This window comes from Periplaneta americana, chromosome 15, assembly GCF_040183065.1.
Source record: "Periplaneta americana isolate PAMFEO1 chromosome 15, P.americana_PAMFEO1_priV1, whole genome shotgun sequence".
Classification (NCBI taxonomy): domain Eukaryota; kingdom Metazoa; phylum Arthropoda; class Insecta; order Blattodea; family Blattidae; genus Periplaneta; species Periplaneta americana.
In genome coordinates this window covers 15114051-15132047 of record NC_091131.1, presented here as the reverse complement: position 1 = coordinate 15132047, position 17997 = coordinate 15114051, and the positions used below count along the sequence as shown (strand labels likewise).

The following is a 17997-nucleotide window of genomic DNA, read 5'->3' as shown; positions in this document are numbered from 1 at the left end:
GACCTGTACTTTAATGACATGCATTAAAGGACTGCTACCAGATGTATAATTAGAACATTTCGGCATGGTCGAGCATAAAAGAAATTTATAAAATTATCCATGATGTATAATATTAACAAATGTATTTTTTTTACCTTTTATTTCTGTCGACTATATTCATGTTTTTATTGAATATCACTGGCTTCTGTCGGATTGTCAATTTATATTGAATTTGTATATTTCTCTTTTTCTCTCTCTTCTTTATTCTTGCTTTTGTGTTGTATTTATTGGTTTGAATTAAGTTACTTACTGTATTTAGTAAACAGTCCTTGTAAATGTTATGTTATATTATTGACTAAGACCACACCGTACACGAGCCTGGCTCTTACGGTAGTGGCTAGAAATATTTTTGTTTTATAAATGTAATTTGTACTCACCAGCTAGCTAGTTAAAATAAACTGCTGAAATACGTACTAAAATCAAAACGAAGACAGGATAAAGTCAGCAAACAACGTAGGTGTCCCAGATTTATCGCATTCTCCAAAAGTATGCAATGAAAGTGTGAGAAATACTTTTGGTTTGAGAACCTGTCACAGGTGAGGAACATTACATTCCGGATTTTCGTACCAACTCCATCAACGCAGAACGCAAGACGAAGCCAGTGTCGTCATCCCCTCACAGTCGAGTGGTATTGAATTATGAGTTTAATTAACGTCGCAAACAATTTTCTGTTACTTTCAGAGGGATTGACTCAATGATATTTAAAAAAATTATTATTTTATTTATTTTTTTTTTTAAGTTTCTGTAGGGTGCGAAATATGCACGGAATTGCTTGTTTTTTTTTTTACGAAATATTCACCGAAATCAAACCATTCTAATCAGCTAAATCACAGTAAACTAATCTATAGTAATGTCATAAAAGGTCACGAAGCCAGGGGATTTATCAACAGTAATCTCAACTAGAAGCTTTGATTTATCTAGAGAAAATCAAAACTCGAGTGGGATTTAATTGACTATTACACGATTAGATGAAAGTATATAAAGATTAGAAGTAACAAAGTACTCCAATACAATAAAATATTAATTGACTTACGAAAATACAACTGTCTTCAAATGTATTACTGCACCATCTCAACATTACGCTAGATGGCAGTAGTGTGTTATGATTAGCTGTTTTCTTGTTATCAGTTGTGCCAACTATGGAATCTTCATTGAACTCTGTGGACGGTTACTAGTCAAGAAGGCTTTGTTGATTCAGTTTCATTTTTATTAAAACATTTGCATTCCATTTCAATCATCCGGATCCCAGTAAACAACGTCACTTGACAGATAATTTTCAATAAATCTTAGTATTAAACAATCTCTGATACGTGACTATCCATAATATCATATAGCAGAAGCTATAACAAACATAACCTAAATAATATAAACAAGTGTTAGAAAAGTTTTAATTAGGGATGATGAAATAAACAAGAAACGTTTTAATTAACGATGATGAAATAAAAAATAAACATGAATAATTTTAAAAGAAACAATTATTGAAAGTACAATTTTCAAATTTGAATGTTTTAGTGGATGGTGGTTTAGTTGATGTTATATTGAACGTGTGCGTAAAAGAAGTGAACTCGTTGATGTACATGGTGTATCCCGAAACTTATTCAGGATTTCCGAATGGTGCTCTTCATTTATTTGTAAATAGGGTTTCAGGGAAGATGCATAGCTATGACCAGTGATCTTTATTAATTCTTGTTCTTGAATGCCAATGCGAGTCATATTTGAAAGTGCTGTGCATCGACTGGAGTGGTTTGTAATTTTCTGTTGCCTGATGTCGAGATCAGTGCAGTTTGAAATGTTGGCAAACAAAGAAACAAATGCTAGGGTAGTGATAAAAATAAACAAATGCTAGGGACGCGATAAAATTAAACAAATGCTAGGGACGCGATAAAATTGTGCGATAAGCAGCCATGATTGGTTGAAAGACGTCCTTTCGTACCGTTTTATTGGTCAAAAGTAGTGTGACGTAGTAAAGTGTAATAGTCAACAATAATTTCACTAGAGGTTTTGATTTATCTAGAGAAAATCAAAACTCGAGTGGCTTTTAATTGATTATTACACGATTAGAAGAAATTATATAAAGATTAGAAGAAATAAAGTAGGCCTACTCTAATACAATAAAACATTAGTTGACTTACTGAAGTTCTATTTCACTAATGTTAGCTTCACCAAAACGTTTCAACGGAGCCGCCATTTTCAGTTGACTGTCTATGCTGAAAAGATATGACGATCGCAAAGCATGTTTTATAGTACCGTAAAGAATTTGCAGTTTGAAATGTTGGCAAACAAAGAAACAAATGCTAGGATAGTGATAAAAACAAATGCTAGGAAAGAAATAAAATTAAACAAATGCAAGGGAAACGATAAAATTGTGCGATAAGCATCCATGATTGGTTGAAAGACGTCCTTTCGAACCATTTTATTGGTCAAAAGTAGTATGACGTAGTAAAAGTGTAATAGCCTGTGAAATTTCAGATCTCGAGTGACATTTATTATGACAATTTCGTGAATAAAATAAAAATTTAAATAATATATCCCTAAAATCCGCTCACAAAATGTTAATAATTGTATATTTATGAATACTTGGTTTATTCCGACATTGTGAAGTTGAAATATATGAATATCGATTACTGCAATAAAGAAATTGGATATTATTCAGTAATGCCAATTGAGAAAACCAAAATAGAGATTTAACAATGTTAATTACATATAATACGCTCTTCTCCTCTTATTATAACAAATATATTTTCATTATCTGCTGAAAACATAATTTAATTTAAACATTTTATAATATAATTACAAATAACTTGATCAATACATTAATTAAATGAATAATTGTTGTAAAGAAGTGTCATTTTCATTAAATACAGTAGACATGGAATTAGGAGCTAAAAATGTATATGTATAGTCCCGTCGCTCTAATTTCCGGCAGCCAATCGCGTTGCAGGTCGGCTACATTTAAACGTGTGCGTCTTGTGATTCGCTGATGAGGACGTTATTCATTTCTTAAGGCTCGATAAATACTTAATATAATCGCCCGCCATTTTGGCTCTTTCGTTGGCGTTCGCAGAAGACATTATTTGCAGCTCAATTATTTGCTGAATTACAGTGCGTTTGATTTATTATCATAGGAGCTACGACATGATAATGTTTAACGGTGTGGCAAATACAGTAGATTCCTCGTATGGTAGCTCGGCAACGAAAGAACAAAAATGGCGAACGATACTACCTACCTAAACTTTATAAAGCCTTCACTTCCTAAGACGTAAGCAAAGAGGAGGAGTCACGCCGGGAATAACAGCGTCGCGACTATAGAATTAGGATTTCGCATTTTATTTAGTACAATGGATTCACGCTCATCGATTTACGGGGAAACAGTTGGCGACACTGACTTAAACAATAGAACGACCATGCGATAAAATGTTAGTGATAAATCGAGCTGCAAAAATTATTGCGATGTATGATTGTGATTGGTTGGAATTCAAAATTTTATTACACTTCATTGGTTGAAAATGGAATGACGTCATATAAACGAAATAGTTAAATTTATTTAACAGATTTACTTTAGAGTTGAAGGACTTCAGACCATTAGAAAGTCAGGAACTGGTTAGTATGTTATCCGTTTTGTACTATGCAAGAATATTTTACCTTAAATTTAACTAAGGGTTTTATTATTCTGTTTATTTGATACTAGCTAAAAGCACCCGGCGTTGCCCGGGTTTTCCTTTCTGCTTCTGTTTTTAATTAAACTGCTTATTACATTTTCGGAAATCTCGGAAACCTAACTATAGACAACCAAAACGAATTGCCTTTACTAAGCTAAGATTTATTCTTTACTTAACGTCACTTATATGAATTGATGAACTCCTTAGCGAAATGCCTGCCAGCGTTAACTTAATTTAAAAGAGTTGTAAATCAGGCACCGAAAAGAAAACATGTCATCATATGCCTGACGTTCAAATTTTTTAATTATTTATTTATTTGTTTTTATTTATTTATTCTGGTGTAGTTAAGGCCATTAGGCCTTCTCTTCCACGCCGCCAGAAATACAAATAAAATAATAGAAAAATCAAACTATAAACAAAGTAAAACCCAACGATAATATGATTCCTTTTCCTCTTTCTGATCAGTTTCAGCATCGAATCAATATGTACATATATAAGGCAAATGACCAAAATTGAAGATCAATTTAGTGAATACAAATATATTGATATAGGTGTACCGCAAGGAACAATTTTGGGACCTATTTTATTTCTAATATATGTTAATGATCTGCTAAATATAAATTTAGAAAAAATTAATGGATCCATATATTCATATGCGGATGATACAGTAGTTATTTTCAGTGGTTTTTCTTGGCAGGAAGCATATATAAATGCTAATATAGGTGCTAACATTGTTAAAAAATGGCTTAATTCCAACTTCCTTTCTTTAAATATATCTAAATCAACTTTAGTTCCTTTTTCGTTAACAGCTGCCAGTGTTCAAAATTTAAAATTTAGCGATAAATATAGACTAATAATACACAGTGAAAATTGTTTAGATCCCAAAAGTTGTAAATGTCCACCTTTGAAAGAAGCCACGTATGTCAAATATCTGGGTATCATTATTGATCAGAATTTAAAATGGCCTCATCACATTACTTATCTTTGTAAGAGGCTTCGTAAAACAATTTATAAATTCGTTAATCTTCGATGCTACTTACGTATTAGAGTTCTACGAAATGTTTATTTGGCCATTATTCAGTCTATCATTCAATATGGTATAATTGTTTGGGGTGGAAGTACAAAAATTAATCTTAGTCCGTTAAATTTACTACAAAAACGAATAATTAAAATTTGTTTGAAGAAACGTTTCGATTATCCAACTAAATTAATTTATTCTGAATTTAATGTATTTAATATTGAACAAATTTATAAGTATACGCTGTTAAAATTTTATCATAAAAATCGTAATAAGTTTGTATTACAGACACACAATTATGACACAAGACGAAATATTAATTCAACATTAGTAGAACCTAAATGTCTCACATCTGCTGGTCTAAAGCATAGCATAAATTTGGGCCCTCGGTTGTACAATGCTTTAACTAAATTACACCCAGAACTTCTAACATGTAACCCACTAACATATAACAAGAAAATTAGAAACGTGTTAATATCTTCAATTTGATTAAATAAATTTGTAGCCTATGTGTATGAATTAATCAACCTATATTATATTTGTATTCTATAATTTTGAAATATATATTAGTCCTACTTTTCACGTGCGATATTATTCTTCTCTAGTGTTAATATTATATTATATAATTCCATTGCCGCTGTATTTATATTTTAGTTCCTATTTTATTTTACTTATTTTTATTATTATTATTATTATTATTATTTTTTATTTAATATTATATCTGAACTGCGACCGAGCACGAGCGCTGCTCATTCCGTCTCAAATTTTGTTAATACTACTGTATCTTCTTTTTATATTGCTTGTATTATTTTATTTGTATTTCTCTTTGTTTGTTTTGTAATTATATTTCTTTATTCTGTATATTTGAATTTAAATAAAAAATATATATATAAACTTGCAATAAGTCATTTTTTTTACGTAAAGACTAATATTCTGAGAGACTTATAGGCTTGACGGTATTTTAGATTTGTTTACTTTAAGGTTGCTAAAGGGATTTTGAAAAACTACAGCATATACGAGAAAGGAATCAATGAACATGGTTCACCGTAAGCAATTTGAACAATAAAAAGAGGATAACAAAGGACTAGGAAGATCTCGGAAACATTTGACGCCTCGCGGTGTAACACTCGTGAAGGATGAAGATAGTGAAGTAGTTTCTAGCCACAATGGGGACTGTAACGAGAAGTAGAGCACAATAGTAGCATAAAAGCTTTTTGTTCTTGTCTGAGAATCCAGCGCGATGCTAAATAAATGCGAAGAAAGGGAAAACAACAGAAAGGTCAAAGGTGTTCTTGAACGCGGGAGTTTTAATTTCTCCGTTAATTAAGATACATATTTGACAGTGGAAAGTTAACAGACGGCTTCATTTCCTAATACAGTACAAACTGTAAGAGCATCTGCGAACAGAACCAGGGCTGAGCAAAGTGCTCAGAATCAGGGGTGCACAAGGCAATACATGAAATTAATACTAGCAAGTAAAGTTTTATTCAAACTTCTGATGACAGAATACTAATTCGGGACAAGTGTGAACTTAAGGGGGACAAGCTTATCGCTACCAATCATATCCATCTGTTATCCTACTGTAAAAAACCTCGGCATCTATTTCGACTCTAATATGAACTGGGATACGCAAATCAGATATATCTATAGAAAAGTTTTCTCTATCATGCATTCTTTGAAACGCCTGAAAAATTTCCTCCCTACTAAACTAAAACAAATTCTAGTACAGACCCTTGTAATGCCTCACTTTGACTATTGTGATGTTTTATAGAGTGACCTAAGTGCTGAACTTTCTCAAAAACTTCAACGTGTACATAATGTCTGCGTCCGATTTATTTTCAATATCCGCCGACATGATCATATATCGGAATATTTTCTACGACTCTCCTGGCTCCGCTTGCAAGATCGACGATTAGTACATTCTCTTTGTCTGCTATATCGAATTATACACGATTCCACACCCAACTACCTTGCCTCTCCTAGCTTCACATCATAATCGAAATACACGTTCAGAGCACAATCTGTTGCTATCAATACCACGTCATCAGACATCTCTGTACTCAAGTTCTTTCTCAATAGCCATGGCCCGCTCATGGAATTCGCTGCCGCTGGAAATCAAGGGTAGTCTTAGTCCTCAGTTTTTTAAAATTAGGTTGTTTAGAAATATTTTAAATGCACAGAATTAGTTTTTTTAGGTTTAATTTTTATTTATTATTATTATTATTATTATTATTATAACTATTATTTTACACAGTCATTACTTTATATTTTCCATTCACACTAATATCTAGGTAATTGTCATTGTCTCAATGTAACACGTGCTGTGCTGATCATACTAATTGTATTATTCCTTTAGTTGTGAGATTATATTCATACTAGTGGCTTGTGCAGCAAATGCTGCAAACTAAGTTCATTAGAAGTTCAAATAAACAATTTTCAGATTTATTTTCAATGAAGAATACCAGACATTCTGAAAGTTATTTGTTTCCATAATAATGAAAGATACTCTCTCTCGAGCCAATACTGAAGAGAATCACAGAACCACGCATATAAATATCTACACCACACCGCCATTAAATATATGAAAAAGACCCAACCCCACTTGATTAATAACTATAAAAATATTTTATTTATAATAATATTATTATCTTACGTAAGTTTTATAGCTTTCAGTAACGTATGCTATATATACTATATATCCGCCACTCAGTAAAATATAGAAATCAAAATCTAATTTAAGTTATTCTCTGCATCTACTTATATAACCCCAAAACGTTTCACTTTCATATCATCAATATAGCATTAATATGTATAATTTATGAAAAATAGTCACATCACGGCATTAACTACAATAATATTTCATTTCTAATAGTAATAATGTCATCAAACCACCTCAAGTTTTGTAGTTTCTAATATCCAATACACAGCTGTACCCAGAAAATTACACATCACAGAATCGAACCTGTAAATTATTTTTAGTAAGTTCAGTTTTTAATAACAAATTTAATTTGAGCTCTAAATATGTCAGCATTCTTGCAGATCCCGGCCTTCGTGTAATATTGTTTACTGTAGTGTGTGTTTTGTTTTATTCTGAAATGCAACACAGCCGACTTGATGCTCGCTTTACTTCTCCTGAATGCAATTAGCTAGTTCTCAAAACTAACGACAGATGGATTTTGGAAAATAGGAAAATTATTTAAAGAAAATTGACATTTCACTGAAAACTACTATTTTTCCGAAAAACTTTGGGTTCCAAGCTTCAAAATGAGGAGCCATTTATTAAAATCCGTAAAGACGTTTTCCCGTAATTTCCATTACCAGTTCAAATTATATATATATATATATATATATGTGTGTGTGTGTGTGTGTGTGTGTGTGTGTGTGTGTGTATTAATTCTTTTTTTTTTTAAGTTAATACTTGTATACTAGAATGTATTTTCCTGTTTGTGATTATGTATTCAGTCTGTTTTTAATTATATATATATATATTTATTATTATTATTATTATTATTATTATTATTATTATTATTTTAAAGTTAATATTGATTGTGTATATGTATTCAATCTCTCTTTTTTACTTAATTATGTTTTTTATTATTATTTTTAAATTAATATTTGCATACCGGTATGTATTTTTTTGTATGTGATTTGATCCAGGTTGTGTGGAAGAGAAGGCCTGATGGCCTTAACTCTGCCAGGAAAATACATAAAACCATTATTATTATTATTATTATTATTATTATTATTATTATTATTATTATTATTATTAGCTCTGTGTGCGGAAAGTGTATCTGATTGAGTTTAAACGATGCCCTCGCGACACACATCCCTTCTCCGTAAATCATAGGAACAGCACAACACCAAACAGTCCATGTCCGTTATCTAAATGTAAATGACATCCTCAGTCAACTGACTATTGGTTCAAGCACAATGATCTTCCTGAGATGAGCTTCTCAAAACAACATTGTTATTTATTAAAAAAAAATAAAAGAATAATTTCTTCGTCTGATAAACCAATACAAGCAGAAGAAAATTTCATTAAAAATCTTTGCTCAGTCTCCTGTTCTATTTGTATAAAGTTGATAATTTATGTAGTTTACATCCTGTATTATTTTTATTTTTACCGCCGCCGCCACCGCCACCGCCACCACGATTTATTCTTGTTATTGTTGTTGTTTAGTCAACTGTACGAAGGCAGGTTTGAACCTCATAAATTACATAAATAAGGCATCACTCATGAGGCAACTAAGTCAGGAGATAATCACTTTCCTCATATTTAGAGATGCCTAATGAACAAAACATTAAATTTATATACGTTTTAAAAAGTGTCTAAAATAAAAATAAATTCATCATCGTTACTGTCTTCTTTGCTAAGTTACTTGCATATGTCATATGCCTGTTCAGAGGCTGAAAGTAGCAGAGTCATTATCACACTACCTGGTGATAATACCAGTAACCTATACTACGGAAATATTATTACTTTCAAGTACAGGTGCCGGAAAACATATTAAGACCATCTCTGTAAGTCGTTTTATGTCTCTATTGGTGTTATATTTTTTTTCTATATTTGCTTTCTGATAATTTAACGTAAATTACGTTAAAAATGAAGATTTTGATGGTAGGAACAGTCCTATAGCTGGATTGGCTCAAGAACTATGAAGTTTTAAAACTATTTTTGCACAATCGTAGTTTTTGTTGTATTTACAGCTATTATTGTCAGGCCTTGAAAGTTAGAATTTCCACACAGAAACTTGTTGCTAGGGAAACAATGCTTCATAACATAAAACTATACTGAAACAGACTCATTACTGTGGCATTTATTGTTACTAGTTACTATTACAGTGCAATTTTGAGAAGGCTTTGGAATAATATTGCTCTAAATTTTGAAGAAGAAATAGACTGTATTTTCAATATTAAAAATATGATCGTGCAAAAATCGTTGTACAATACACGTTTGTGAAGAACATTACAAAATCTCGGAAACTGAAAAACTCGCTTTGCTCGTATTTCAAACTTTTCCTCCCTTTTGCAAAAAAAAAAAAAAAAAAAAAAAAAAAAAAAAAAAAAAAAAAAAAAAAAAAAAAAAAACTAATGAAATAAAAATAAATAAATGAAGCTCATCGTAACCTTGTATCGTAACATATTATTTAGTATGCCACAAAGAACTGCGCCGTTTTATTTATGAAAGCAAATATTGTACTTCAAAAATGGGGTTTGGTCTCCAGCACGAAGAGAATTTAAATATTACAACTTACAAATGGCTTTTGAGGAACTCGCAGGTTCATTGGTGCCCGCACATAAGCCCGCCATCGGTGCCTATCCTGTGAAAGATTAATCCAGTCTCTATCATATCCCATCTCCCTCAAATCCATTTTAATATTATCCTCTCGTCTACGTCTCGGCCTCCCCAAAGGTATTTTTCCCTCCAGCCTCCCAACTAACACTCTATATGCATTTCTGGATTCGCCCATACGTGCTACATGTCCTGCCCATCTCAAACGTCTGGATTTTATGTTCCTAATAATTATGTCGGGTGAAGAATACAATGCGTGCAGTTCTGCGTTGTGTAACTTTCTCCATTCTCCTGCAACTTCATCCCTTTTAGCCCCAAATATTATCCTAAGAACCTTATTCGCAAACACCCTTAATCTCTGTTCCTCTCTCAAAGTGAGAGTCCAAGTTTCACAACCATAAAGAACAACCGGTAATATAACTGTTTTATAAATTCTAACTTTCAGATTTTTTGACAGCAGACTGGATGATAAAAGCTTCTGAACCAAATAATAACAGGCATGTCCATATTTATTGTGTGTTTAATTTCCACCTCTTCGAAGGATAAATCTCCCACTTTTATATTTCCATTTCGTAGAATTTTCTGGTCATGAGACATAATCATATAAAGTGCGTAAGATTTGCGGGTGGTATGGCGTTGTTAGCAGAAGAGGAGATGATACTAAAGGATATGTTACTGGAGCTAAATGACAGCTGTGAGCAGTATGGGATGAAGATAAATGTAAATAAGATGAAGACCATGGTCATAGGAAGAAAAATAAAGAAGGTAAACTTACGAATTGTAAATGAGGTAGCAGAGCAAGTGGACAGCTTCAAATACTTGAGGTGTACTATAAGCAGTAACATGAGCTGCTGCCAGGAAGTCAAAAGGAGAATAGCAATGGCCAAGGAAGCTCTTAATAGAAAAAGGAGCATGCTCTGCCGACCTCTGGAAAAAGAATTAAGGAAGAGACTAGTGAAGTGCTTTGTATGAAGTGTGGCATTCTATAGAACAGAAACGTGCGCATTACGACGAAGTGAAGAGAAGCGAATAGAAGCATTTGAAATGTGGATATGGAGAAGAATGGAACGTGTGAAATGGACAGACAGAATAAGAAATTAAGTTGTGTTGAAAATAGTGGGTGAAGAAAGAATGTTGCTGAAACTGATCAGGAAGAGAAAAGGGAATTGCTTGGGTCACTGGCTGAAGAGAAACTGCCTACTGAAGGCTGCACTGGAAGGAATGGTGAACGAGAGAAGAGTTCGGGGTAGACGAAGATATCAGATGATAGATGACATTAAGATACATGGATCATATGAGGAGACAAAGAGGAAGGCAGAAAATAGAAAAGATTGGAGGAAGCTGGGTTTGCAGTGAAAGATCCGCCCTTGGGCAGAACACTGAATAAGAAAATACATTTTAAGAACTTAGGAAATTTTTAACAATTGGAAGGAAATTAGTTATTTAAAAAAATAAGATCTAGACGTCCAAAGGAAATAGGCAATTGAAAGTAGTAAACAGATGTGGAGATTGATAAGGGATAGATTAATGCGAAATAAAAAATTCAGCTTAAACCTGTAACACAATATACGGTACTGTGTAAAATCTACTTGATCCAAGAGCGAGTTAGAACACAACTGATACCCACCATTACGCCCTGCGCAGTACGGAAAAATGGTCTGTGGCGCAGGTTATTTTCCAATTTGCATGCCTATAATCACTTTTGCAATACTTAGTGCAAAAGGTAAAACGGAAGTACAGCAGAACCTCGATTATCCGTCACCCTATTAACCGATTGATGGATTATCCGACTGACTTTCTCTCTCGCTCTCTTTTTTTATGTAGAAAAAATATGAAGTACTGTATGCACATTATATTAGTACGAATTTTTTCTACAGAGTGTTTTCTTTACAAACATTTACCCTTATATAAATTGAGGGAAAGAAGGCAGAGGACGGACACTGGAAAGTTTTCTTTTCTCAATCGTACTATCAGGGACTGGAATGCTTTACCTGTAGACTTACTAAAGGCTTTACCAACAACCAAAAATGTATTTAAAAATAGGCTTAAGGACCTTACTAATAGACGGTAATTATACACAGTATTTAAAGGGTGTAAATGATATGTTGTTATTGAAGTGCTGTATCAGTGAAGAATTATGTTGTGTCAGTGAAGTGTGTTGTATCAGTGAAGAAGTATGTCGTGTCAGTGAAGTGTGCTGTGTAAGTGAAACGTGTTCCTGTCAGTGAAGCTTTATAGTTTATAGTGGCAGTGCATAGTATTTGAACAGTGAAATGTTTTTGAAGTGTTAGTGAAATCAGGATAGAATCAGTGAAATGTGTCGTAGTTCCAGTGCAGTGAGTGAGTTGACAGCGAAATGAGTGTAATGTTGAAAGGTACTTGTGCAGATATGAACATATACTCGTGGGTTTTAGTTCGATCTTAGTTTTAAGATACAAATTAGAATATTTCAAATGTTATTTTAAGTGATCGTTTCATTTAATTTAGTATATTCCCTGTTGTTGTTATTATTATTAGTATTAATTATTAGTATTATCATTAATTGTATTTTAATTAATAAGTTTATTATTGTCATTATTGAGTGTAATTAGTTACCACTGCTACCGGGTATATACCCATTGCAGTGTGAATAAATACATACATATACAGTATGGTCTACTCTTAAAGGGGCAGTACTGTCTAACTTCTATGCAAAATTTTTTCTACAGGTGTCAAAAGAAAACGTGTTGTGCTACGAAAAACAGAGCAAGTAATTGAGAGGTTTGAGAAAAGAGAAACTGTGGTTCATCTCGCATCAGAATATGAAATAGGAATTACAACTGTACACGATTTAATGAAAAAAATATATAGGCCTATAAAGTGTATAAAGTATGTAAATCTACAACATGAGACCTGTAGGCCTACTATTCCTATCTTTTCACAGACAGTCGTCATAAGGAGTTTTGTCGTTGAAAATCAGACTTGAATTAGTGAACGTCTGATCGGTTATCTAGAATGTTAAAACAGAAGACCACGGAGGAAATTACGAAACTGTAATTTATGAAAACCTTACATGGTACGGATTATCCGATTCTTTCGATTAACCGTTCACTCCACCCCCTTCATTACCACGGATAATAGAGGTTCTACTGTAAACCACAATTACTTGTAAGAAGCAAGAGTCATAGTAGGCTACCAGTTTCTGATATAACGGCCAATACTCGTAAAATTTGTCAGGCTGGTTTTCTCTGGCCGAAGCGAGAGAAAGGGTGGATTGTTAATATGGAGGACAAACAGACAAGAGAGTGACGTGGGGTCAGTGACGCGTCTTGAGGGTGCTGCTGCAGTGTGCGCAGAGCCCCGCGGGCAGCGGTGTAGCTATCGATCACCAGGCATGGCAGTTCATCATTATACTGTACAGCGGGAATCCACGGATTAGCCACTGCGGATAACTTAGAGAACTTAGAGCCATGCAATAATAATAATAAGAATAATAATAATAACAATAATAATAATAATAAGAATAATAATAATAATAATAATAATAATAAGAAGAATAATAAGAATAATAATAGTAATAATAATACAAAGAATAATAATAATAAAAGAATAATAATAACTATAATAATAATAGTAATAATAATAACAATAATAAAAAGAATAATAATAATAATAACTATAATAATAATAAAAATAATAATAAAAGAATAATAATAACTATAATAATAATAGTAATAATAATAAAAATAATAATAATAATAATAATAATAAAAAGAATAATAATAATATTAATAACAATAGAAATAATAATAAAAAGAATAATAATAATAATAAAAAGAATAACAATAATAATAGTAATAATAAAAAGAGTAATAATAATAAAAAGAATAATAATAATAATAGTAATAATAATACAAAGAATAATAATAAAAGAATAATAATAACAATAATAATAGTAATAATAACAATAATAAAAAGAATAATAATAACTATAATAATAATATTAATAATAATAATACAAATAATAATAATACAAAGAATAATAATAATAATAATAATAATAATAATAATAAAAGAATAATAATAACTATAATAATAATAATAGTAATAATAATAAAAAGAATAATAATAATAAAAAGAATAATAATAATAATAATAATAATATTAATAACAATAGTAATAATAATAAAAATAATAATAATAATAAAAAGAATAACAATAATAATAGTAATAATAAAAAGAGTAATAATAATAATAATAATAATAATAATAAAAAGAATAATAATAATAAAAAGAATAATAACTATAATAATAATAATAATAATAATAATAATAGTAATAATAATAAAAAGAATATTAATAATAATAATAATAATAATATTAATAACAATAGTAATAATAATAATAAAAAGAATAATAATAATAATAAAAAGAATAACAATAATAATAGTAATAATAAAAAGAGTAATAATAATAATAATAATATTAATAAAAAGAATAATAATAATAAAAAGAATAATAATAACTGTAATAATAACAATAATAATAATAATACTTACCTACTTACCGGCTTTTAAAGAACACGAAGGTTCATTGCCGCCCTCACATAAGCCCGCCATCGATCCCCATCCTGTTCAAGATTAATCCAGTCTCTATCATCATATTCCACCTCCCTCAAATCCATTTTAATATTATCCTCCCATCTACGTCTCGGCCTCCCTAAAGGTCTTTTTCCCTCCGGTCTCCCAACTAACACTCTATATGCATTTCTGGACTCGCCCGTACGTGCTACATGTCCTGGCCATCTCAAACGTCTGGATTTAATGTTCTTAATTATGTCAGGTGAACAATACAATGCGTGCAGTTCTGCGTTGTGTAACTTTCTCCATTCTCCTGTAACTTCATCCCTCTTAGCCCTAAATATTTTCCTAAGAACCTTATTCTCAAACACCCTTAATCTCTGTTCCTCTCTCAAAGTAAGAGTCCAAGTTTCACAACCATACAGAACAACCGGTAATATAACTGTTTCATAAATTCTAACTTCCAGATTTTTTGACAGCAGACTGGATGACAAAAGCTTCTCAACCGAATAATAACACGCATTTCCCATATTTATTCTGCGTTTAATTTCCTCCCGAGTATCATTTATAATGTTACTGTTGCTCCAAGATATTTGAAGTTTTTCACCTCTTCGAAGGATAAATCTCCCAAGTTTTATATTTCCATTTCGTATAATATTCTGGTCGCGAGATATAATCATTTACTTTGTTTTTTCGGGATTTACTTCCAAACCCATCGCTTTAGATAAATTCGACCTTTTGTACTACTGATTTCATTCTTTTATGAATAAAGAATCCTGTTTCTAATTGGTGATTAATGTTTCCTTCCCCATAATACAACAAGTAATCTATTTGTGATATGCCATTCCCATCTAACCTAACCTCTTGTACTCCCACGAAGTCTATTCTATATGTAGCTAGTTCTTTTGCTATTAATGCTACCCCTCCTGTTCAATAAAGACTAGTTACGTTCTAGGTCCTTATACTGGATTTATGTAACTTGACGATGTCTTTCTGAGGAGGTAACAAGCAATAGGAAAAGAAGTGGTCACCGTAGCAAGACGCAATATAATTTTGGACATTACTTCATGACACCACAACTCGCAACTAATAAAAAGCTGTGTGTTTGATGTTACTTACCAGTATGTGTATTTTCAGCTTCTATCCCATCCGAACAGCATGCCAGGTTCAAAGAAATGTCTGTAACAAAAATACAAGTCTAGTTTAGACAAATGAAAATAACTTTCATAATAGCATTTCATATCTTAGCGAAATACAGGTTGAGTCAGAAGGAAAGGTACATGGTTTAAGGGGTGATAATATTGGTGATTCTGAACAAAAAAGTTTATATGAACATATGTCCTGTTCTTAACGGTTTCGAAGAAAACTAATGAAAACAATGAGGAACGTCAATAGTGCAGGTAATAGTAAATTGAAACATGGTTACCTTATGTTCTATTTAATTGTGTACTTTTCTTTATACAGCATGTTCAAAAAGTCCACTGTCAACTGCAATGCACTTGCAGACAGCTAACGCTAGACACCACCAAGTACGAACAATTATAGCCACTGCCCTTAAAGATGCCGATTACAACACCTTTGAAGAAGTACATGGTCTCTCCGTCACTGGCAGTACACGGCGCATAGATATAATAGCTTTCAAGGAATCTACAAGATCTGGATTCATAATTGATCCCACTGTGCGTTTCGAAACGAATGAGGAACAGCCAGCAGAAGTGGATAAGGAAAAAAAGAATATCTACAATCCTACTATTCCATATTACCTCCAAATGTACCGGCTAGAAGAACTTGAAGTAATCGGACTTCTGGTTGGAGCAAGAGGTACCGCTACTCTCTTCATGGAAGATGTGTTTAAGAGGCTTGGAATACCTACATCTATTATTCCGACTGGAACTGCATTGAAAGGGTCAATTGCTCTCCTGAAGCATCACCTATATTCGAATGAAACCAAGTTCATTAGCATTCTTTACTTTTTTGTAACACTTGCCTCTCTAAGGCCCAATTGTATAAAACTCCCTGACTAAAGATCAACTTTGATCGAAGATCGAAAAGTGAACAGAGTTCAGACACTTCTTCTATTGTATAAAGCTTGTCTGCGATCAAATTACCTTGGTTCAAATGCAATCTAAGTTCACGTGAAAAGGATTTGGCAACATCTAAACAGGTGAAATACGTGATGCGCGGACAGGTTTGTTCAGTGTTGCCAATCTAGCGATTTTAACTCTTTTTCAACAACAATTTCTTTTAACTTTTATATTGCTTAAATAGGGATTTAGTGACCTTTTTGGCACCCCATAGTGACAAAATTTAATCTTTCTTTGTTGATAATGAGAAATCTAGCGACTTTACAACTACTTTTTGGAGACTTTCCGTACACTCTGTTGGAGACACTGGTTTTTTGTGCAATGTAAATAATGGCGGACAATAAGAAGAAGGTTGACTGTTCTCCGAGTTGTTATCATGTTATGGTGTTTGATACTGCTAAACATAATAAAGCTTTATAAAACGACAATTTTCGTTTAGTAATACAGTTAATTGAACATTTATGAATGTACCTATCATATCCATTAATAATTAATGGTTGTTATAAACATAATATAATTATAGGTTATGTTATTTGATACTGCTGAACACGATAGAGCCTTATAAAATATAAGAATGTTTGTATATTAAGGCAAGAAATTGAAAGAAATATATATAAATGTACCTATCATATCTATTAATATTAATAATAATGGATATTTTATTTGCACAATCTGCCACTCGTATATTTCAAACAGAAAAGAAATAACTGTACTTGGATCATCTAACTTAATCGGAGAAATTTCTTCTGTCAAAGTTGACTTTAGTTTGAGACAAATTAATCTCAGATTAGACTTTATACAACACAAAATTCCAAGTTCAGCTGAAACAAGGATCAATTTAACCTCTGATCTAAGATTAAATGGTTTATACAATCGGGCCTAAGACTAGGTATATTTCCACCAATCACAAAATGTATTTGCAGCTATGTACTTGTAGGAGTTTCATTGTCAAAACAAAATTAATGGTTCACTGAACTTATAAGCATTTATATGGTTAAGTACTCTTTGTCCCTTGTGGCAGCTCACGAATGGTGAGAAGATTTCTAAATGAAACTGTTGCTGATCTGAGCTGATTCGGACATTCCTTTACTTGAGCACAAGCATGTATTTTGCGAGCGAGAAGTTCCTCCCTTGTTTCCACATTGCGATTGTACAGGGTTGTTTTCGATCTGTGATAACGAATTTGAATGACGTCATGTGCGTCAGGAGTCACACGACAGCTGAACTGTGGCGCGAGGTGACAGACCAGTAGTGAGTGATTTCATAATCAGAGTGCACGGTGTATCACAGTAGCAATGCCCAAGAAAATCGAGCCTTTTTGGGAGGGATACATTGCAACCCTTTT

General features: G+C 32.2%; 1 protein-coding gene across 2 annotated transcripts in view; it reads right to left on the bottom strand.

Moving 5' to 3' along the window:
- The window catches only part of LOC138714672 (ankyrin repeat domain-containing protein 50), a 771534-nt gene that overhangs the window by 331803 nt on the left and 421734 nt on the right, over window positions 1–17997 (bottom strand). For both annotated transcript variants that reach the window (XR_011336058.1, XM_069846733.1), the window contains exon 3: window positions 15688–15747. The gene's annotated coding sequence lies outside the window, so the exon portion shown is untranslated. The remainder of the gene's footprint in view (window positions 1–15687; window positions 15748–17997) is intronic.